The sequence below is a fragment of the Canis lupus genome, chromosome 17, assembly GCF_048164855.1.
Source record: "Canis lupus baileyi chromosome 17, mCanLup2.hap1, whole genome shotgun sequence".
Taxonomy (NCBI): Eukaryota; Metazoa; Chordata; class Mammalia; order Carnivora; family Canidae; genus Canis; species Canis lupus.
In genome coordinates, this window is record NC_132854.1 from 1,807,710 (window position 1) to 1,832,106 (window position 24,397).

Here is a 24,397-nt window from a genome sequence, read left to right on the forward strand (position 1 = left end):
GCTGTCAGAACACAAGAAGAAGACGTCCAAGAGCATTTGGTGAAGGGATAAGTCAGACAGACACAAGGAATACTTTAGGACCAAAGTCCCAATTCTCCGTACCGATAGCAATTCTCTAGAAGCCTCAGACCAGGTAAGGTGCTGGGCAGATGCCATCCCACCCTTCCACGCGCCTCAGCACGCCTGAGAGAATGCTCCCTTTGGGAATTGTCTTTTGAACCTTGACTTGATACTCTCATCAATGTTTTCTAGTATTTCTGCCCTAAAAGTGGCCCTTGGAAAGCTGTGTACTTTTCCACGGATAAATAAAACTTACATACACAAAGTATTTGCAACATTGTCAAAAGAAATCCCCTCAGAAAGCCTGCCCCAGCAATTGTCTATGGCTCAAACAGACAAATGAATAAACCACTAGATTCACCAACCTATTAATGTGCACAATTTCTGGTACTGAAGCGATTCAAATAATAGACTGGAGAGGAGGGAAGATGTGTTTATTGTCTGTCCTGGCATAAAATGTCCTCTGCATAAAAATATACAGATTAATCCTGCACATCTGCGGCTTTCACATTTGTTCATTCACTTCTGTATATGTTTAATATATTTTGCACAAGTTATAAGGCCAGGAGAAAATATAGGACTCTATTTAAAATGTAATGAATAAAAAAAATTCCATAAAATGTGTCTGTATTTTCTATAAAGCCTTATTGTCCCAGAGAGCATAATATTATTTAATATGGAACGGAAGTCAGGTCTCTTCAAAATCTGCCATTTCTTTGCCCATTACAAATCAGCACCTTTCTGCAAGGTGCCAGGCTTCCGACATCACTCGCGTATACGTGACATGAGGGCAGGCCAGACAGATGTAGTAGAATGTTCTACCCCGTGTCTGTATTAGCATGGCAGGGGGATGGCAGTGGGAACAGGGAAGTGGAGCAGGCAAAAACTGCCAAAGGACTGACCCCACACCCCGGGGCACGTTCCCCACGTGCTCAGGTCTTGCGTGGCTGTGCTCCTGGGTCTCACCTCCAGCCCACGGCACTAGCAAGCCTGCCTGCCTGCAGTCTCTTCACCAGGCACCCGGCTGCTCAGACCACACCACACAGGAGCGCCGTCCTGGTTCCATTAGGTAACAAAACACAAGTCCACGTGACGGGCCTCGATGCGTCCAAGGGGACAGCCACCGCTACAATTTCAACCCCTTGTGCTCCAAAATCATAGACAGTTTCAACCTAGACACACACATCAGCCTGTATCGATGATCAATTTCGATCAAAGGATATTTTGAGCAAGGCGGTTCGTCCCACTCTGGGAGTGGAGACAGGCTTTGGGGTGGATGAAATCCATGGGTGTTTAAAATGCAATCCTTGCCCTCGAGGAGTTAACGGTCTATCCAGAAAGATGAAATATTACCATACACGTGAAGATGAACTTAAAGAGTATCACGGCACCACCGTAGTAAAGATACTGCAGGACTCAATAATCTCAACTGTCAGATCAGCTGTACAGGCAGTAACTATTGTGACTCAGGTATAAAAAGCTCACTTGCAGCTGGGTTAACCAAGAAAAAAATGACAGAGTAAGTGAGATTTTAACAGAACTTGGCACACAGGGATAACCACGACAGCCTCACGCATTCCTGAGCATACACCGATCCATGAAATTGCTCAGAAAGGAAAGTTGAATTTGATGGAAAACTAGCATGCGTCTGGCACGTGGGTGGATATATGACAAGCTACTGTTTGGAAAACTCCAGTTTCAAAGGAGCAATAACTCACTTGTAAATAGCCATTTATAAAAGACAGCAGCCTTTAATATATAAACCCCTAGAGTTATGTCTGACATCACACAAAGGACATACATACTGCATAATCATTTCCAAACAATAATAAAAAATTCAAATTAAGAATTCATAGGCATCTCTGAAGCAGCTACCAAATTCACTTAGGGAAACAACGCACTTTGACAAAGTTACTGAAAATACTAATTTACTAATATCCAACCAAAATTCAATTACAATTTTAATCACAAGTCCAAACAAAGGAAATATCCAGGAGGCTGGTGTCTGGTAAAACATCAAGGTGAAATGTGCAGAATGAGCCATGAGCCCAAAGCTACACTTTCACCCACTGGTCTATACTAAATACAACATAGACATCACAGTGAACAAAATCCCAACAGAACTACATAAATATCACAACTTAGTGAGTAAGTGAAAAAAGGCAGTCCTCACAGTTTGTGGGATTTTCCTATTTTGATTGGTCAGAGAGAACTGGAAGCAAAAAGGAATATATAACAAGCCTAATTTTCCTGGGTCAAAACAATTTCCACTGTATTATTACGAGTGGTGTGTTAATCAAGGAGGGAACTCCTCCCTTCTCCCTTCAAGATGCATCGAGAAGGCAGCTCAGTTACCAGACAGTGTCTGAAAAGGGCTATCCCAAAATATGTTCACGCGTTTGCTCATGAAATTCTTCTCAGCACCAGAAATAGCACATAGCAAGCAACAACCAAACAAATATCTCTGGAAGAACTGAATGAATGAATGAATGAATGAATGAATGAATGAACAACGCTGTCTAGAAGATACAGAACAATGTAAGGTGGTGGGGGGGCTTTATTAATGCCTTACACTCATGTCTTTCCAAAACCAAAGCTCATTTCATGATTGTTAGTAAATTATTAATGGTATATCTTTGGGCTCTGAATTCTCCTTAAATATGAGCTTAGTTTTGATTACTAAGCTTTTATCCATTTGCCATGGAATCTTCATTCAGAGAGGAATCAGCGTGATTTAGATCAGAAATATGACAGGGCCACTAAAGATGGTAATGGCTTTCCGTGGAGTGTGGCTGCATCTTGAATCCTGTGTTAGCCCACGCTGTGATCCCGGCCACGTCAGGCAAGAGCCCTTCACAAGCCCTACCCACCAGGAGAATTCCCGACCCGGGGCCACAGTGGGCTTTGCAACTTGTGCACGGTTCCCGACGTTCCTTCTACTACTGCTGTTTTCAATTTGCCAGAACTGAGAAGGCAGAAAGACTCCTCTTGCATTCGGGTGCGTGCTCGTTCAAATCAGACGCCTCCCTTGGTCCGCATGAGGGACGTCACATGTGAACTCACTGTGCTGAAGGCGGGAAGGGACAGGGGAAATCCCACTTGCATTTTAATTTAAAATAACTAAAAACACAGAACAGTAGCCAATAAGTGAACTGATAAAGAAAGTGTTTTTTCCCCCTTCTTAACACTGCTTCTTGTTAGCCAGTGCTAATTTGTTTGCTACTTCGAAAAGCGAGTGTTTCCGTTTTCACTCTGCTGCCAGGACCTCATCTTTCATAGAGGACAGGATGGAGGGAGAATGGTAATGGGACGACACATTTAATAGTTCCGATGAAAACTAATGGAACCCATGACGGGGGCCTCCTGTGGTGTGCAATGTCCCGTGCTGTGACCACGTTTGAGCAGGATGAGCTGCACCATCGAGAAGCATGCTCTTTGAGGCCCATTCAGGATGCCACTCCTTTCAGGGAGTAGTCCTTTTCCTCGAGAGGAGGACCCTTTTACCAGAAAGTGAGAGGAACATAAATACTGGCAATAATAAACTATCACTGAGGTGAAAACACACTCCCATTTGGAGGAAGAGAGAGAAAAGAAGGAGAAAAAAAAAAAAAAAAGGAAGAGGCCCATCTAGTTTGCAAGGAATCCAGGATTCCTGTTGTAATTCTGCATTCCACATAGCTTCCCTGCTCTGCAAAATATCTGACAACACAGGAACACAGGGATCTCTTTGCTGGGTCATTGCCGGATCTATTCATAGGATGGAGAGAATATTAGTGATTTTTGCTCTGATTTCTTAAAATAAAATCAAGTCACCTAGTCGCCTGTGAATGTGGATTTGCATCCTAAGACGATCCCATGTGCCGGGGACCCTGCACCACTGCCCCCCCACATCCACCAGCCTGTGTTCCCATTCGAAGCGCCGCTGCCGTGGGTGCACCCCGCCGAGGGGCCCGGGAGGGGGAGGCCAGGTCTTCCACCCCTCAGCCCGGGCGCGGGCTCCCTGTGTGGGGGCGAGAGGAGGGGGCAGGCGCCCCGAGGGGTGCTTCCAAATTCTACGGCGCCAAGGTAGATTCCCAACCGCAGGCGAGCGGCCGCCACCGCCTTGATAAAATTGTGACGAGCTGAACAGACGCGGCTCCGTTCCCCAGCCTGAGCCGTGCTCCTCGAGGAAGTGTCTGCATACCTCCTGCCTTTTGTCTCAACCGGAGGGTTTAATAGCTAAAGGAACTGAAAAGGACTATCAGCAGCAAGGCTCCGGTTTCCAGAGTAACCGTAAAAACAGACCCCAGTCTCCATGGCAAAGAGAAAAGCTATTTGCTGCAGCCTTTTCAGACCTTGAGCAGACACTGACAGCTTTCCTATAATCACCCCCGATTATTTGTAGCAACTAACTATATTATAATGTTAACTATAGGAGGTCTTTGAAAATATGCGGGCTTAAAAAAAGGAGGGAGAAACTGGGTTTTCCTCAGCTTTAGCTATGAATACATTACCAATTTAAAATTTATAAAATCGTCTGTTCTAATCATTCAACCCAGAGAGGGTAATGGCCATCTTTCGGCGTCCTTCCATCCTCCGAGGGCACCTCCAGCTATCGAGAAGTCTTCAGACAGCCTAAGTGCGTGCAGCGCGTGCATTTGTCGCGAGGAGCAGCATCGAGGCTGGACATGCAATGTTTATACATTTGATTTCATCTACTGTTGGTTGACCGTCCTTCATCCAGTGTTCGGGAGCTGCTGTTTCTTTCAGTCCTTTGTAAGACATGCCCAAATTACGTGACACACACGCGCGCGTGTGTGTGTGCACGCGTGTGTGTCCTTCTCATGTGAGCCTGCAGGGCCGGCACGTCCACACCTGACATTGCCAGTGCACACCACACGTGCCACTGCAGCTCGCCCTGGCCTGGGGAAGCCGCTCCCCGGGGCCTGGGGTACAGCGTCTCTGGCTGGCCAGCTCCACTTCTCGCTCTTCCTCACGTGAGTGTGACATGGACTTCAATGTCAGTCTCCATCCTCTATTTTAAAACCAAAATCTACCTTAGGGCAAAGTGAATGACTAGGCCCATTATGTGTTCAACTGTTAGTGTTAACAGTATTAACATGTGCCAGTATTAAGTCCATGCGAGTTAACCTCCAGCTGGAAATGAAGCACAGTGTCACCAGACCTCCTGTCCCGGGCCTCCCCCCTCCCCCACGTCATCCACACGCACACTTGCACACTTGCACACATACAGAACATACGCACACAGCTAACTAGGAGTGTTTTATTACTTGGCATGTTTCAAATTTCCTATGTATGTCTAAAGAGATTACTATCACAACGTGAAGGAACACTACACTCATAGAAAAAGAACCACTTAGTTTTCACTTTTTGAGGGAAATGTAAATATCTTCTAAGGAATACTGCTGGAAAAAATTATAATTAAAGTCCAAATAAAAATGACTTAATTTTTATTCCATATATAAGAGCTCCCATTGAAAGCTTTCAGCTTATCTTTGTTAGTAGAAGTTTGGAGAATAAAATTTGGGAAATAAAGAAATTATGTAACTTTAGAAATTGCCTCTATTAAATGGCACTATTAAAAAATGGCACTATTAAAAAAATAAAATAAATCTTGCCCAATAATTTAGGTGTTTACATAATTAGATATTAATCTGGCTCTAAATTTAATCTTCTCAATCATTTAACAAAAAACACATCTACATGCATTTTGTCTTAAAATTCAGGGTGCATGTATGCAAATCTCCACTTAGCTGAGGTTTTCCTCTCCAGAAAGCATCCCAAGTGACTGAGGCAGAAAGAGCACTTTCAAATTACGCCAGGCCGCACTGGAGCTCTTGTCTGAAGTGCCAGATTCAGACACAGAGCCCCTGGACCAAAGGAGAAACCAGCTCAATGGGTAATAATGCCCCTTCTCTTTCAGATTTTTTGTTTATCCTCCAAGTCTCTTTAAAAAAATTCAATGTCCTTCGGAGTGAGGTCCCCAAAGTTCAGTGGAGTGTTGGGGTTCCTGGGGAGGGCCTCTGCCCAGAACGGAGAGCTGAAGGCAGCCGGGACCGCGAGGAATCTGGATGGGCGTTCCACACTGGAAGCAGGAGAAAGCAGCAAACACTGTGGGCCCTCCACCAGGATCACAAGGCGAAACTCCCAAAGTACAAAGCGATTGTCTTGAATCCCAGCGATGTCAAATCCCCTCTCCCCAAAGCCTCTATTTATCAGATTGATCTCCACTGTATGCCTCACTCCTATTACACGCTGAGTTTTATAAATTGCTTAAAGATAAAAGCTTACCCTGCTATAAAAAGAAGTAAGATATAATATTGAATTTGCACTAAAATGAAAAGTTTCCTGGTGCCCCTTATATATTTAAAATTGCTGTTTTCTTGCAATGAATATAATTCACTGTCTTTTCTGAAGTATAATCCCGTAAGGGTTTGACCAAACAAAAATGCTCTAATGATTGCAAATGGCTCAAATATTCTGTCCAGTGAGTTAAGTGATAAAAGTTTCTATGTTAAAAGAAATAATAAGTGGAATTTCACACATATTATAGTAATTGTGAAGCATCCAATTTACATAGAAATAATGTGAAAGAATTCTGACCATGGTGTTTTAAGTGAATCATTACGTGCATTGCTGATACATTTAGAAGCTGCAAACGCCAGGTATGTTTCTTTTAGCATAATAAGCCCTGTAATGGAGCCTTTAAAAGCTTAAAATGTATAGTTAGATTAACCTTTATGTTTTAAGGGTTTTTTTTTCTCTCACAAAAAAAAAAAAAGGCCAGAACTGAGAAATAGGGGATCATTAAAATCCAATTAAAGCAAAACCCCCTTTCTCTTCTCCATCCAATGGCTCCTTTGTGGCATTTCTTCCACTTCTTGTCATTTTATTCACTACTTTAGGGTTTTGATAAAATTTGGTTATTTTTCTCCTCCTTGTTTAAAATCCAAGAACTCACTCAAATTCTGGGACAAAAATACAGTGATGATCCTGCCAGGAGCTCTTTCTTAGAAGTGAATGCAGATCTCTCTACCTAGAAAGACAGGTGACTCAGACAACTTCCAGACTTAAAAAAAATTGTAGTATCTAAAGCAAAATGATGTGGCTTTTTTCCTCTTTAGAAGAGGTTATTAGAAATGCTGTGCTTGCTTTTTCCTTTCCCAAATTAGCCTGTTGCAGACTTAATCTTTTATTCCAGCAAGAGGGCCTCTCTGCTCTGCCTTACTAGAGCACATGATTTGGCAGATAAACCAGTTGTTAATGAAAATGAGCAAACAAGCCCAGACCAATGTTTTCATTCATTTGGAAGTTACTCACAAGGAAAGGTGGGTGGGCAAGTTCTTGAATATCCATACAAATTCATTGCTCTATATGTAAACTTCTCATCAGAATCTTCCTTTCTTTCCAAGAGTCATAATCCTTTCGGTTCTTTGTTGTTTCTGTCACCCTACACCAGGGTTCCTCAACTGTGCCATCCTGATACTCTGTCCTGTGGCTATAAAATGCTCAGTAGTGTCCCCGGCCTCCAGCCACTGGATGCCAGGACTGCCATACTCCCCTACACCAGGAGGGACAGTGAGAGCTTGATCTGCACATTGCCATTTTTCTCCTGTTGAGACCCCCACCTTGAGAGCAGCTGAGAACCCCTGTGGGAAATTAAAAAGCACACCAGCCTCTTTCCCCTACTGGGAACCAACTATGGTTAATTCAGGCCTATAGCTTAAACCCTCAGAATTGCCTAGTTTCTAATGGTCCCTCCCCCCTTTTTTTAACAAGGTGAATTTTCAGACATTAAAAATAAAGAAAATAGAAATGGTGAATAAGTGAAATTCTGATTTTCGAGAAGGCATCTCTTTCTTTCTTTTTTAAAGATTTTATTTATTTATTCATGAGAGACACACAGAGAGAGGCAGAGACATAGGAAGAGGGAGAAGCAGGCTCCATGCAGGGAGCCTGATGTGGGACTCGATCCCAGGACCAGGATCATGCCCTGAGCTGAAGGCTCAACCTCTGAGCCACCCAGGTGTCCCAAGGCATCTCTTTCTGACTAAACTTTAGCACTTCAGGAAAAAAGAGGATGAGTGAAGCATTTGTCCATTTTCTCATTTCATGTCCTTGAGGCCAAGAAGAAACAGACAAGGACAGATGGTGTGCGAGTATCACTAGATGATCTGTCTGCTTCAGCTCACTGGATCTACAATAATCAAAACCCCCTGGTACAAAGACCTTAATGACACTTTATAACATGTTTGAGAAGAAGTAAAGTATAAAGAAACAAGTCCAACAATAATGCCTTAATTTGTGCATTTTACTTTAGGGTTTACCAAGTGTTTTCTAGCACATCATGTCACTAAATCTTCATAAAGCTGCCATACTTTGAGTTCATTAGTTAAAATTCAAAGGCCATCTGGTCATTAATGCATCATTCACCGATCCATCTGTCCATCCAACAATCCACCTACCCATCCGCCCATCCACTCACTCATCTACGCATCCATCTACCCATTCACCCATCCATCAGCCATCCACCTACCCATTCACCCGTCCATCTACCCAACCACTTACGTATCCCATCCGCCTGTCCATCTACCCATCCACCTCCCCATTCACCCATTCATCTACCCATCCACCTACCCATCTGCTCATCCATTCACCCATTTATTCAATATTCATTAAGTCTTTGCCGTGTGCTATGCACCCCGAGAAAACTATTTGTTGGGTACAGTATAGGGGAAGAGTGAGTCAGACATGACTCCTACAAGTAGCGCACAATTTACTAAACAGAATAACCAAATTTACCTAAGCAATGTTTCTCTCTGACTGCCAGATATAGCCAATGAATCTGTAAACAAATACATATGTTAAAACACACACACACATACTTTCACACACACACACACACACACACACACACATACTTTAGACTGAAAAATTCCTCCACGCTCAATAGGCTAGAAAATATGACAATGGAGCAAAGGACCACACATTACCTCCTCATACTTTTGAAAATGCAGTCAATATTTTGAAAGAATGTATCATTTGTTGTATAAATTTTATTGAGCGCTACATGTTTTAGTGTGTACATGTATATGTAAATATGCACATATTCACAAAAATACAAGGCTATATGAATTATGTGCTTTCATTGTTTCCCCACACAGTCCTGGGACACTGAGGTAAGCCCTCTACATCAGGAGCTCCACCTTATTTATCTTGGTATTACTAATATTTTTATGTCCACAACACACATTTTATGAATGCTTGATATTTGAATGATGACCAAATGCCAGACATTGTAGCAGGAACTGGAGACAAATAACCAAACCCCCGTCCCTTCTTTCAGGGAACATTTTGTCCAAATGGAGATATGGCCAAGACAACGTGATTAAGGTCAAGGGTGACCCAGACAAAGGGGAGAGTGATCAATTTTGCCGGGTGGCTGGGTAGAGATTAGGGAAAATACCAAAGGAGAGGTAAGCTTGTGCTTTGTCCCTGTAAGGATGGCAGACTGAATCATGCTCAGAATCCCCACCAAAAAGACAGTTCAAGATTTCTTTTAAAGGTATAAGCCCACAAGGATAGAGAGGAAAGGAGAGGAGGGAGCAGTGACGTGATTTGGGGAGCTGGAAAGTAGACAGATGGTTAGCCACCGATCTCACAGCAGAACCTCAGCAGGAGTGGGGAGGGCTGGCCCAGAGTCTAAGTCATCACCAGCACCCAGGACCTCTGACAGCTGTGAATCAAATGGAGATAGAAACAGGCAGATTGATAAAAGTCTCCTCCATAAGTGGTTAGACACATGGATCACCAATCCCAATGCAGGCAAGCTGGGGAATGTCACCCGTTCATCACAGCAGGAGACTATGGGTTTAACCTCCAGAATGAGCAAAGTGGGGGGATTGCCGCACAGATGTGGAGGGAAACACTATGCTAAAAACAAGTAAAACAAAGTAAAACTAAACATTATGTTACATTTTCAGCTCTTTTCCTTGCTAGGCTCTAGAATGTGAGCTGTCGGGCCTTCCCTGGTCTAGACACAAGGCAGGGCCATCTGATTAAGTGAAGAAAAAAGATGTAGAGATGCTAATATTAAAGTCCTCTAACTTAAAATAATAGTTACCTCCTTATCAATAAATTCCACAATCATCAAACCTCACCCTACTGCCTGGGGGCTTCCAATTGGCCTCTAGTGCCTCCTTAAATATGAACAAAGAACCAAGTATCATCAGGCACATGAGCAAAGGCTCTAATACTAAATACAGAGCTCATGACAATTGAACAAAGCAGTAAAACATTTACTTAGATGAATCAAAGACACATAAGAAAAAGCAAACTTTATAGAGATTATCATTATTATCTTTAACGAGAAAAGACATGATATTATATTAAAGAAACAAGAACAGAAAACTATAAAAAGAGATCATTTAGAGAATGAAACTGAAATTAAATATATGATGTCAGAAATGAAAAACCCGTAAGACTGAAAGATAAGATGCTGTAGACCTCCCAGAAAGTAGAACAAAAATACAAAGAGACAGAAAATAGAAACAGAAATTTAGAAATAGAAAATTGGAAGTAAATAAAAGAACATTAGAACATTAGTCCAGGAGGCCAGGGCCCAGGGTCCCAACAACAGGACTTCTGCAAGGAGATAACAGTCACAATAGAGAGGATGAAATCATCCAGAAAACTCCCAGGACACACGTTTCCAAATTGAAGAAGCCCAAGACAACAGATGAAAAAGACCCATATCAGAATACAACATTATGGAGAGGAGAAAAGAAACAAGGCCACATACTAAGGATCAGAACAACATTAGCCATCTCAACAGCTACCAATCAAGCTGGAAGACAATAGAAAAATGTCTTCAAAATCCTGGTTTGAAACCATTTCAAAACAAAAAAAGACAAATTAAAGATCATTCTCAGACATAAAGTTGTAAAAAATTTACCTCCCATTTATACTTGTTAGAAATCTACTGAAGGAAGTGCTCCAACAAAAAGAGGGAGTGAACCTGGAAAGAGAAAAACATGAGGTCCAGGAACAAGGGATCCAATATGAAGGAAAGGCAAAGGGAACATGGGATCCTAGTGGGGTGAGGTCACAGCAAGTCAGCTGCACCAAGAAGGGACTGGAAACAAGTCTAGATCAGAAGAGTTTAGAGGCCCAAAAAGAGATCCTACAAGAAGATAAAATGATAATACATTGGTGTACCTGAAAATACAGAGAGACTTAAATAATTAGAGAAGAGTTTGGGTTGTGATTGGTTATAAACATACAGAAAACAAAGGGGGAAGAAGACAGTTAACTCCAAGAAATGTGTAGGAAAGGAAAAGTCATCATGGTGGACCACATGTCCTAAATGAATAGCATTTATACAGACAGTAATGTAATAGAACGTAAAAACATCTAAAGTACATGTGCACTGTACCACTGGGAGCATGGGGGCACGAGGTGAAAGCAAGCTAATCCACTTTTACACAATAGGAACTCAATAAATAAATGCCTAAAATAAAAAACTCAGGAAGTAGCAATGCAGGCACTCTCATTTAGAAATGGGGAGATAAATAGCAAAAGAATCAGAAAAGGGTTGAAAGTGGTTGTCTCCAAGCTGAGATAAATGAGGACAAGGGACCTTTGTGCTCTGTGCAAATATTGGAGAATGACTTAAATCTTAAACTATCTACATATTTAATACTTGATAAAAAATAAAACTAAAATAAAAGTAAAGAATTCATTGGAGTTCACCAAGAGGTAAAAGGCAGGAACCATATTTCCTTCAAGGACACGGAGATAAGGAACAATGTGCTGTAGGTAGGAGGCTCCCAGTGATTTGGGTGGAGTGGGTGTGGTGCACACAGGTCAGAAGCAGAGAGGTAAGGGGGTGCTGAGGGACAAGGACGGAGAAAATGACAAAGGCCTCATTCCAGAGGATCTTGTATTTTTTATAATGAATTTGGACTTTATACAGGAAGCACTTGAAGTGACTACATACGCATCCCCGGCACAATCTGAGACAGTTTGCCAGGATCGCTCTGTTGGTATTGTGGTACAAAGTCGGAAGGCAGTCAGCATTAGAGGCATGATCAGCAGAGAGGCTGCTGTAGTAGTTTTGGTGACAGGTGACAAAGAGAAGACAGATTTAGGAGATATTGAAGAAGAATACGCTGAATTTTATGTACATCTTGGTTGCTTTTTTAGGCTGGAGAAAAAAAGTTGAGAGGACAACAGGCTGATCCATGGAACTCTGGCTTGGCAACTGGGTTAGTGGTGATGCTAATCCAACAAGACTAAAGCTCCATGAGGGCAAGGCCCCACCTGTCTTATCTGACACCGAATGGATCTCCTGGTATTAGACCTGCACATGGCAGGTACAGGAGATCATGAAAGATCCAAGTGCCCTTCTTCATGTTCTGTCCCCTTGCTGGTGGGCTGGGATGGAGATGATGCCCTAGTGCCCCTGGGAACAACATGCTGAGGAGGATGGGGCACAAGTGAGAAAAGGCTGGGCCCCCAGTCACCACTTAGAGAACTGCCTCACCAGGAGCACCCCCAGTGGTCTGTGTGGGAGGTGGAACTGGACTCTGTATTAAGCCTGACATTTCAGGGTTTGTCTGATTCATCAATTTAGACACCTTGACCACTGCTCCTGCAAACTTGCGCTGCAGCTCATGCCTATGTAAGATATAAACTCAGGTGGTTTATTTCCCTTCAGCTTATATACTCCCTGCTCTGAATAGTTGATTCATCTCTGTAGAGAATACTGGTCAGCCAGGAAATACTACTTCCAAGCAGTGCTTTCACTGATGGAGACAATGTGGCCCGGGGGGGGGGGGGTGGGGCAACAGGAGGACGAAGTGAGTAGATTAAGGACGGAACGCCATCTGGAAGAAGTTCACAGCAGTGGTCGTGGTGTTAGGGAGCAATGGGGAGAAGGAACACAACCGTGAGTGTGTGCTCAGCGCCCCCAGCCTCTACCATCTCCCCCAGCCCACATCACAACGCAGTTACCCAGGCACTGAGAAGCATCTAAGCCTGGAAAGAATGTTTAACAGGTGTCCTGGCTGGGTTAGCATCCCTTCAAATCATGCCTTTCCCATTACCTGTGAACATGACCTTATTTGAAAACCAAGCCATTGCAGCCATAACTAGTGAAGGTAAGGTTGCACTGGAGCAGGGCTGGCCCCTAATCCAGTACGACTGATGTCCTCATAAGAACAGAGGAAGCACGGAGAGACATACGGGGAGAAGACCATGGGAAGACAGAGGCAGAGGTTAGAGCCATGCACCCACAGGCCAAGGACACTGAGGATGGTTAGGAGCACTGGAAGCTGGAAGAAGTGAGGAAGGATCCTCTCCTACAGGTTTTGGAGGGAACACGGCCCTGCCAACATCTTGGTTTTGGACGTTGTAACTGGTAACTGGGAGAGAATTAGTGTCCTGTTGTTTTAAGCACCCCAGTTAGTGAGGCCTTGTTTCAGCAGCCCCAGGAAACTGATACCATAAGGAATTAGGAAAAGACAACTCATGTTGGAGTCCACCAGTCGGAGCAGGGCGCCCCCAGGACAGGACTCCTAGAGTGGGAGAGAGCAGCCCACTGTCCCTCAGACGCCCAGGTCCTAGCAGGCTTCAGGCTGGGAGAGGCACTCTGACCTTAGGTAGGGAAGGGGGCTGCCAGGACCAGCGCAGGAGTCCCCCTGTCCAGCAAGGCCACCATCACAGCAGACAGCCCCCAGCAGAGGAAGTCATTCAGACCCCTACTCCTAGTAGGTTTTCCAGAGTTCAATCTTTCCCAATGGAGAATTTCTTCAGGGCTCCAGTGGACAAGGCCTAAGGCATAGAGCGCCTCCCATTCCCCAGCCAGGGGTTCCCCCAGCTGAGGAAATCTGGAAGGGTCTGCTCAAGAGCCATGAAATGAACTAGAACACCTCGGCTCATGACCAGATCTGAACTGCAAAGGGGAAGAGACAGGCAGTTCCTAGATGAATGGCATGTGGCAGGTCAGCACTGATGCTCTGCAAACACCCACACCCTTTACCAGCCTCTGCCAGGGTGGCTTGGGGGCCTGGCTCTCCCTCACTCCCAAGTCTTGAATCCCTGTAATTTCCTGTGAACTCTGATTTTTGATATGTCTGCTCAGCTCACTGCATCAGACTCTTCTCAAGCTTTAGGCTCCAGAGTCAGGTGCAACCATGAGTCAAAATCTAAAACTATACTGGAAAAGAACAAACTACTAAGTCCTTTCTGTGCCAATGCACGTATTTAGAGACATATTTAAACATACACATACTCGTCTCCATTTTCAGTACAGTGGGACTGACTGAACAGAACAAATTAACACCCGCTCTCACAGGGTTTGAACTCCTTGAGGGCCTCATGCAACCTTTGGCCTCCGGAACTGAGTGCCCTGCCCGATGAGCAGTAGGCACTTCCCAAGCATTTGCCAAATGGAAATTAACTGTCTCGTCATCTGAAGGCACTGTTCATCTGATCAGTTCATTAATTGGCTTTAAAGACATAAATCACTTATGAGGGCAGAGCACCAGCAGGCTCCCTGGGGACCTGCCCTAACCCAGCCTGGGTAAGGCATTCTCTGTGACACACAGACATGAGCTGAAAGTCACACGCCTCCCACTTCCCCCTCTGCCCGGTGAGAGAAGTCATCTGCTCCACTGCTGCCGTTTGCCGGACACACGGCATGTCTCCTGCTATGAGGATGAAGACGCTCCCAACCAGCGGTGTTTACACGTCTGGCTGCTGGGTGGCTCCCTGCACCACCTGGTTCTGCGAAGCTTGGCAGTCAAGACCCATTTAGACTGAGGAGTGCTCAGTTAATCACAATGCTTGGCTCTGCTCCCCAGTGATCGTCAGCAATAATCATCATTACCATCCCGCTTAGCGTGTCTCACCTGCAGCCTGCAATCATCCCGAGGACACGTGGCTCCAAACCATATGTTTCTGGTACAGTTGTGCTGACAGAGCTGAGCATCAGCTGGTGGGGGAGAACCCTCGCAAAGTCAAGGATGTCATCTTCCCTGTGCTGTGAGAGCTCAGAAGGTCCATTTCAACTCAAGTGTATGGTTCTTCTCTTGGGATTCAAGACACATGTGTCAGTTAGGTTTCACTACATGATAAGCAATCCCCAAAATTTAGTGGCTTAGAATGATTTATTATTTTTTATAATGTGAGTTGACCAGGTGGCCCTTCTGCTGGCTTCATGTGGTTCTGGTCCCCTGGAGGGCTGGCTGGGCTGCCCATCACCCTCACATGGGGTGGTTGGTAATGGCTGATTGTCAGGCTGTCTAAGTTCTCCTCCACATGGTGGCTTATCCTCTAGCAGGCCAGACAGGCTTCTTTACTTGGGGGGGTCTCAGGTGGTATGTCAAGAGGTGAAGGCAGAAGCTGCAAGCCCTCTTGGACAGAGCCCCTAAGCTGCAATAAGTCACTTCCACTGCATTTAACTGGTCAAAGGAGGTCACAAACCAGTCAAGAATCTAAGGGGGTGGGGAACAGACCCTGCCTCTTGATGGGGAGATTGGCCAAATGACATTGCAACAGGGCACACATACCTGAATGGAAGGAATATATGGCCATATTTTGCAATCTCCCACAGAAATAAATTTGACTCATGGTCAAATCTCTCTGATTCTTCAAATTACTTCATCCTTCACTGAGCCCTGACCACGTGCAACGTGGGACACACAGGCATGAATAAGACTGCCTTCTATCCCTCAAAGTCTTTCAGTGCACCTGCAAGTGGCAGAGGAGTCCATTTCAGGAGCAATTCCACAGAGAAGTCTGGGTGCTAAGAGAGCCCCGAGAAATGCCCTTGGTGGGGCAGGGGTGCCAGTGGAACCCTCCTGGGGAAGATGCTGCTACGCTAGATCACAGTGTTGACCTGGATTTGTACTGGAAAAGGACTCCAGGAAAAGGGGCAGCAGAAGCAAACACAATCAGGCAGAGAAGAGCTTATCCAGCAGACTGAGCCCTGCTGTGCACAGTGATCCAGGAGGCACCACGAGGGCAGGGAGGATCCAAGATGTGGAGACTCACCACGATTCAGCTCAGAACCTGGTGGTGCTCTCAAAATGGTGCAATGATGAGGGTGGGCAGAGCAGAGGAAGTGGCTTGTCAGGAATAAAAATCCACACACACCCCCAGAGGCCAGTGCCATGTACTCCTCACTCAGGCCCTCCTTTCGAGGCTTCTCAGCAGCCAAACCTCTTTCTCCTCACTCTGCAGGTTGGAATATTTTCCCTAAAGCCCCCTTCCAGTTGCTTCCTTAAAGACGTGGTCCATCAGGGTGCCCACCACTCACCATGGCCCTGCATTCTTCTAACCTCAGCAACATATGTGAGGTGGATGCCCAAAAGACGTGTCAGGAGGAGCGTGCTGGGGAGCCTCTTCCAGGGTCCGGCTGGTCACCTCTCCTGGTGATTCTCCTTGCGAGGCGGTTCCCAGTCTACTCCCCCTTTCCACGTGTACACCTGCTGCTTTTCCTCAGCCTCCAGCTTTCACCGGTGCCTATGCAGTCACCTACCAGTTCACCCTGTAGCCTGAGCACCACTGCCCACCCAAACTCCTGTGCATCTGCCAGTGTGTCTTCTTAAAGAAGGAAAGCAAATCAAGGAGCACTTTTCTGTTGTCAAAAGGATGAAGAGCGTCCCATCCACCAGGTAACAGGTAGTAACTGGACCAGGGGAGGGGCTTTTCAAGCACATGAGCCTCACAGGCACTGATGGCCAAAGTCACTTGCCTTCCTCCTGGATCTCGCTTATTTCCTGGCATTCGGAGAAGGCCACCTCACAGGGAAGTCCAGACACACAGCAAGTGGCTTCCCAGAGGTGGGAATGGCGTGACTCCACATGGAGAGCAGCAGAAACTGGGAGGAGAAAGGCCCAGGTGTGGAAGTGAACAGCCTTTGGGGCACCCAGACATGGTGATTATGCTGTCAGCTACGCCCCTGGGGAGACTTCTCAGCATGTGCCTGGTGGGTGAGCACTAATTTTTGTCCTTCAATTTAGTAAGTTCAGTCTCTGCTCACCAGGGCCTGAAACAAAGCTCAAGTGCCAAGGCTATAGGGAGTGTGGCAGACGGACAGCGCTGGGGGAGGAGAGGCAGCAGCAAGGCAGGGGCAGAGGCTGCAGGGCACGTGGCTCGGGGGTGTGGGCCTTGTCTAGGGAGACCCAAGAGGAGACGTCGGGTTGGTGCCAAAGTCTGCACTTTACGACGTGGCAGAGGCCTGGGCCGTGGCGGGTGAAGACTCAGCCAGGAGGCAGATGGCCCACAGGCAGGAGGGGTGGGCAGACTGGCAGAGGTGCACAAACAGGTCTGGTCACCTCCTTCTGTGGCAGCAGGGTGGCGAGGACAGGACAAGTACATGTGTCTCTCCGGGTCTGGCGACTGTACTAGGACAGAAGCCCACAGGCGGCCCGCTGTGGCTCAGCACCCTCCCTGTCCCAGACAGACTGTGGGTGCCTTTTAGGGAATGTCTGTCTCACACAAACCAAAGTATCTCCCTTCCAAACATGCAGCGAAGGAAGAGGACAGAAAACCAGAGGGCTAAGCACAGACCTCTCGGGGTAGGAGGGACAGCAAGCTTTGTGAGGATGAAATGAGACTGCAATACAGTGTTTAGAACAGTGCCTGGCACGGGGTCAAGGCTGCACACATGCCAGCGCTTACCTCTATCATTGTGTTATTATTACTGATGCTATAAGGTGCCTAGGCTGCCAAGCCGACATGCAGAAACGGGGACCAGGGGAGGCGGTGGGCAGGGACAGTGAGCTCGGTCTACTGTGTTCCCTGAGGACAGGTGCTGTGCAGAGTCCCCTCCTGACCCAAAGACTTGTCACCTTGAGGCGGTCCTTGAAAAAAAAAAAAAAGCAAGAACGCGCCCACATTTGGCTCAGACTTGCAGCTGAGCAACAGGGAGCCTGGTGCAGCCATCGCCCCATGAAACCTGTGCACTGACAGGACCCTGGCTGACATTCACCATGAAGTGGAACCCTCTGCACTGCACACCAGGGGAGGCTCAGCAGCCGGGCCTCACATACCAGACCCTCAGCACCATGAACCTCAAGGCCCCAGACAGATGATGCAGACAGGCCTTGGTCTCTGGCAGGAAAAAGGACACAGAACTCCAGCCGGACAGACTGCTAACAGCCCGTACTGTTTTCTACTTTTGCTGAAGCAAATACGCCCAGAGGGTCTTAGTGCAGACCCATGAGGTCAAGTTGTGTGGGCTGATGTTGGGGGGCTCTGCTAGCTCCTCAGTGCTAAGCTTTGTGCTGGTGGACTGTGGGGAGCTGCACTCCCAGGTGTCCTGGTCCTTGCAGTCTCGGGACGGGGTGTTCTCAGCTCCTCAGGCTCCCCCTCCCCTGGCTTCTGGCCTCCTCCATCTTCACACCAGTGGCAGCAGGTCCAATGTTTCCTACCTCCCATCCTGAGCCCTCCTTATCCCTTCTCACCAGCTGCTTTAAAGGCCTCTGTCATCCAAATGAGTCCCGTGGGAAATCCAGGTGTCAGACCCACAGTCTCAGTCTCATCTACAAAGTCCCTTTTGCACCTGACAGGATCTATTCACAGGTTCCAGGTATGAGGTATGAGGTATTGGCGGGGTTGGTGGGGGAGCTTCTGCCTACCATGCTGACTGATACAGTAATCAAAGATCTGCCTCAAAGAGGTGAACTGGGCTCCCTTCTGTAAAGACATTGAGCTGGTGAAAATGCTTGTGTGGTGTCATGCAGCAGTCCCAAGAGCCAGATGCCACAACCCCAGATGGTTGCAATCTCTGGAGTGACTCAGGTGAGCTGGATTTTGTGCTGTAGGTCTGCTGCATGGCAGACACTCTACTGCCCCGGGCCATGGAGCAGCCTTCCTGAACGTGGTCTATTTCTGTGCAGAGGCAGAGCAGAGCTTGGGAGGGTCCAAGCCAACAAGAAAATCTTTGACCTGGAAGTCCTATGGTCCATCCCACCTAAAAGTGGGCCAGACACTGCAGCCTGCCTCGTGCTACTGGGTACCTGCAATGCGCCAGCCCTGCGCCAACTACTTCAAGGGGAGTTGCTAATCCAGGGAAATAACGAACCTAGCACCCAGGCTCAAAGACAACACCCACATGCACCTTCCTTAAACATCACCTTCTACATGTTTAGGAGGCTTTCAATGACCAAGGGCTAGCCCCAGCTCTAAGCCTAGAGATTAATGTGTTCCTGGGAGTGTCTAGGACTCACAGACTGAGCAAGAGAAAGGATTATGCTACACGTGGTGCAGATGCTACCTGCTTCAAACCGTTCTCAATTAACAGTGCCTAAGGACTGCCACTCACCCACCCAGTCCTTTTCTCCGCTAAAATGCTTGTCAGCTCCTGCTTCTCTCACTGCCCCTTCTAGATTAGGCCATAGTTCACGCAGAAGAACTATCTGAGTAAATGCAAAAATATAAAACACAGAAATGCATTGTAAGGACATGCCCCATGCATGGTAGACTCCATGAAGCAGCTTTCTAAAAGTTTTTTTTTTCCCATTAATTGTGACTACCTGAGGATACCAAGCATGTCAGAAAGATAAATCTGCAACTTCCAGATTTTATTTGAAATAAACAAATAATGTTAATGTTAATGTACATTTAAGGTACAGGTAAACATTTAGTGTTTCTCACCGTCCAAAGCATCACTTTACAAATCAGGAAGACATGCAAATTGCCTTCTGTTGCCACTGCAGGCCAGCCTCATCCATGAGCAGGGGCCAGCACAAGTCTCGTATCTGCATGGGCACCGCTGGAGGCAAACATGCCATACAGTTTAGAATGAAAGTGTCAAAGTAGAAAAAGGGAGAAGGAGAAGAGCCAAGTATTTATGGGTGAGTTTTCCATGCATGGCTTTAGGAAAGGGAAGGAGGGGACTCTTCTCGTGTCCACGAGCACTTCTCTCTGTTTCCATGAGAACAGGTCAACAGTCTTCAGCCCAAAAGGGGGTCAGCTCAACAACTGCCCACCCTTAGGGAGCAAAAAACACTGTCACAGTCCCAGAGACTACCCATCTCCTGGTCTCCCTCCTTATTCCAGATGAGTCTGGGAGAGAGGGTTTGCAAGGGAGTCTATTGCACTGTGCTCACAGGAAACAAAGACAGGAGTCTCTTCAAGGAGGAAAGCAAATACTAATGAGCAGCATGCACTGTGCAAAACTAATGATGGTTCCTACATGTATTTGCTCTGTGTCCTCAACAATAACCTGCAGGATCATGTAGACTGTGTGAAAGCCAGGAGAAGGAAAGCAAGGTGAAGACAAAGGGACCACCACCAAAGGGACATTGCCAAAAGTTAAGAGGGGTACAAGGTTGGGATAAGGAAGGGTCACAAAGAAATGGAAAGGAAACCACAGGATCGGAATCTTCACGAGAAGAAGAGAATAGCCAATCACTGCGAGCAAAACTCAGTTCATGATTCAGAAAACAAATCTGAGATTCTTTCCTGAGTGCAATAGACTTTTTAAAGAGAGAGAGGGAGAATATTATGTACACAAAGTTTTAAAACATGGAAAAAATACCAACAAAGAACTGAAATCTCACAAAAGTTTACTAAAATAAAGGAAAGAGACTCAGCCCTTGCAGGTGGGCCAGTGAGTTAAATCTCAGGCATGGAAAAAATGGCCCTGTAAACCTTCAGGTATTGATGATGAAAATACATGCAAATAGAGGAAGTGGAAACTGTCCCCAGGCTTGGTCACCATGGCAGTGTGTCTCGAGGGCAGTGGGGCAAGGACCCCAAGTTCTGAGGAGACACAGCAATAACTAAGAGTGCTAATGCCACACAAGTCAACATTACACTCAAAGTGTGGAGGACAGTTGAAGACCACTGTTTCAATCTTTCTGAATAAAGTATCTAAGACTAAGGAAGCCAAAGGGACGTGGACACAGAACCCAATACACAGACCTTCTGGTAGAAATATAGGATTAAATCCATATAACCCAAAATTAAATAAAAATCAAAATATTCTTTGAAAACAAAGTATTATAAATTATCATCTTCATTATCATTTCCATCTGGCTTTAAAATCCCAGATTATATTTTCAAATGTTTAGAAATTATTTCATAGGTGGGGAGGAAGCTCATATCCTAATCTTGTATAGCCAAGAGTTTATTTTTAACACTGATAATTAGAAAACAATCAGGTGAACTCAGGTGTCAGGAACAGTAAGAGAGGCCACTACCAAAACTAAAAATGTAAGTTTATATTTCTGAACCATGAGAGGTAAAAACATTTAACTTATTTAGAGATAGAGAAAGTAAATGATGCTGGAAATATCAGAGGTCAGACTGAAGTCAATAGGAAGCCAATACTTGTATTTTGTCTGTGGGGGAGCGATGGGCCATACTGCTGAGAGCTGGGATGCCTTTCTCATTGCCCCTGTTCATGGTTGTCTGGGAATTGTAGGAATTAGGAAGAGGCAAAAACTATTGCCATTTATATATAGTAAGATTTTCCCTCTACCTTACTCTTAAAAAAAAAAAAAAATTGCCAAGGAATATGAACTATATGGTAGCCACATGGATGGCCAATACAAAAACAAACTTGCAAAAATTCATATAATTCTAATATATCAATAATAATGAAAAACAATTCAGAACAACCATACAACATAAAAAAGACACTGAAATAAATCTGAAAAATATACCTTCATCAAGAAAATATTTACTGAGGAACTGACATTAATAAAACAAGAAGCGTATAATATTCCTAGATAGAAAAGCAATTATGTGTACTATAAAATGTTAATTCACTCATCAAAATTATTTAATGAATTGAATGATATTCCAATCAAAAGTCTAACAACAAAGTTTTACAAGCTTGACTAAATTATATATGGAAGATTAAATGGGTAAAGAAAATACGGACCATTAAAAAGAAAACTGGGGAGGCGTGTCCCACTGCTACTCATGAGAACACCCTGCCGCAGACCACACGATTTCGTCAGCCTATGGCCACCAGAAGAAGAGGTGAACAGGTCCATGATACAGACTACAAGAGCAGAAAGAGAAATGAACTGTCTTTGTCTTCAATGTAATAAAAGAATATATTTTAAATCAGTGGAGAAAGCATATTTTAAATCTGCTAGAATAACTGTTAAGCTGTTAAGAATAAACTTTGACACTTGAACTCACTTGATGTATCTAAATAAACTGCTGAAGGATTACTGCACAACAAAGCCATAAAAGAACTAAAGAAAATATATACATGAATCTCTGGTGTGAAAACAGATTTTGTAAACATGACATTAAAGCAGAAACACCAAAAAAAAAATCTTAAAGCAGAAACACCAAAAAAAAAATCTTAATGGATTCAGCAACATAAAACTTTGATACCCTCTTACTGTTAAAAAACATACAAGGTCAGATGACAAACGGACAGTATTTAGAATACATACAATACCCAAAAGGCTATTGTAGCCCTTAATATGTAAAGAGCACTTGCAAATCAATAGGGGAAAAAGCATCTCCATAGAAGAATGAACTACGGATACAAAGAGGCAATTCAGAAAAGCAGCCCAGTCACCATACAAAAGTCGTTTAACCTCAGTTGTGACCAAAGGAACACAACTTAAAAGTAGATGCCATTTTTTAATAGTCAAAATGACAAAGATTTTAAAAATCTCAAAACTTAAGTTGTCAAGCATAGACAGGAAGGAATTGGAAATCTCTCCCATACCTTATTGTTGGGCATGTCCATTTGTGAAATTTATGGAGTGCAGATTTTCAGAGTGTCTCAGATGCCTTGTGAATGTTTACCTCCTACTGAATCAGCAATTCCATTCTGTGAGTTTTTCCCCCTAAGGAAATAATAACAAGTAAATACTAAGATTTTGTTGAACAAGGATATAAATTGTAATTTTTCATACCCAGCACAGGGGAACAAAGAAACCTAAGTGCATGTTCATCAACAGCAGAATAGTTTAAAATAAATCAAGTAAAAATAACTATGCATGTATATAGGGGACCACTGTGTATTGTCACAAATCACCTTAGGCAAGCCCTGAATGATACAGGGAAAGTATCATGATGTAACCCTAAGTGAAATATGCTGGATATAAAATTTCACATACATTATGATCTGTATTTGATTTTTAAATGCATTTTCCCTATAATCAGCGGCCTTTATTTTTCCAATTAGAATAATCATATTCCACAATTTTAAAAAAACTAACTATAAGCAACCTTCTCCAAATAATGCATTTTGGGCCAAGGACCCAGCATGTCAAATCATTCCTTAGATTGAGAATCTAAACACCAAAAATCAAGATGCAGGCTCTCTCCCCTCTGAGTATGGTTTCAGGGCTTGCTGGTGGGCACCATGGAGGCCCTGTCTGGTTTTCTCCATCTTCAAGAAACAGCCAGGCTACTAGCATTCCCCTGGCTGAAGAGGGACATCATTCTTAGCAGAGTGGCCCCCGGTAGTGGTGAGCAGAGGCCACCCCAGGACGTGAGTGCTGGAGTCAAGTGATGGACACCACGCTCCAGGGACACAGGAGAAAGCGAACCGTGGAAGGCAGAACACACTGGGAGTGGGCAGTGCAGCGGGCGCCAGAGGCCCACCTGGGTGAGCGGGGATCCCGGCCCCTCTCCTCTGAGCCAAGAAGCACCTGAGGTGCTGTTCTGTTCGTGTGGAGTCACGGAGCGCTCGGCCTTCCTTTCCTGCTTCCTGAGTAAGGGTCACTGCCGGCCCTCGTGGCGGCTCCCTGCGCAGACCTGCCGGGCAGCGGTTGGTCTGCCCCATGTGCTCACCTCCCACCTGGGCCGCACATTCACATTCTCCATGTCTGCTGGTTCATAACGTGAAAGTGTTTCCTCTTCCATGGTTTCACATCACATCTAAAGATGTCCTGCTTGGTCTTGGGTAAACATTCTTTCAATTTTCCTTCACTACTTGTTCTGTGGAAATGAGGCATCACTCCCTAGCTTGAATTTTTAGAGCTCAGATTCTACTCGTGGAGATATTTTTACTGTTTTTGTTTTTGCTGCTGAATAATAGATTGCATAGTGTGCTTTCATAATTCAACTGTGCTTGCTTACTTCACAATGTTATTTTTCCTCTTTAGGTAAAGAATATGAATTACTTCAGACACTTCTTGGGATTTTTTACATTTAACTGTGCCACGAATTAGTCATGGCAGTTGTGGAGGCTGTTACCCCCAATACATAATACAATGCTGATTTTCTGTTCACACTCAGGTCCTGCACCCTCCAGAGCCATTCCCAGAGCCTCTATGCTGCCCATCATGGCACCGTCTCAAACAAGGCAGGCTGCTGAGTCTTCTTCCTTCCACGTGGGGAAGGC

The 24,397-nt window shown here is 45.0% G+C and overlaps 1 long non-coding RNA gene across 1 annotated transcript in view; it reads right to left on the minus strand.

Moving 5' to 3' along the window:
• LOC140607810 (uncharacterized) overlaps positions 1 to 24,397 on the minus strand; it is a 592,127-nt gene that overhangs the window by 321,953 nt on the left and 245,777 nt on the right. Inside the window, exon 2 of the long non-coding RNA XR_012009714.1 lies at positions 22,772 to 22,892. This is a non-coding gene — a long non-coding RNA (uncharacterized lncRNA). The remainder of the gene's footprint in view (positions 1 to 22,771; positions 22,893 to 24,397) is intronic.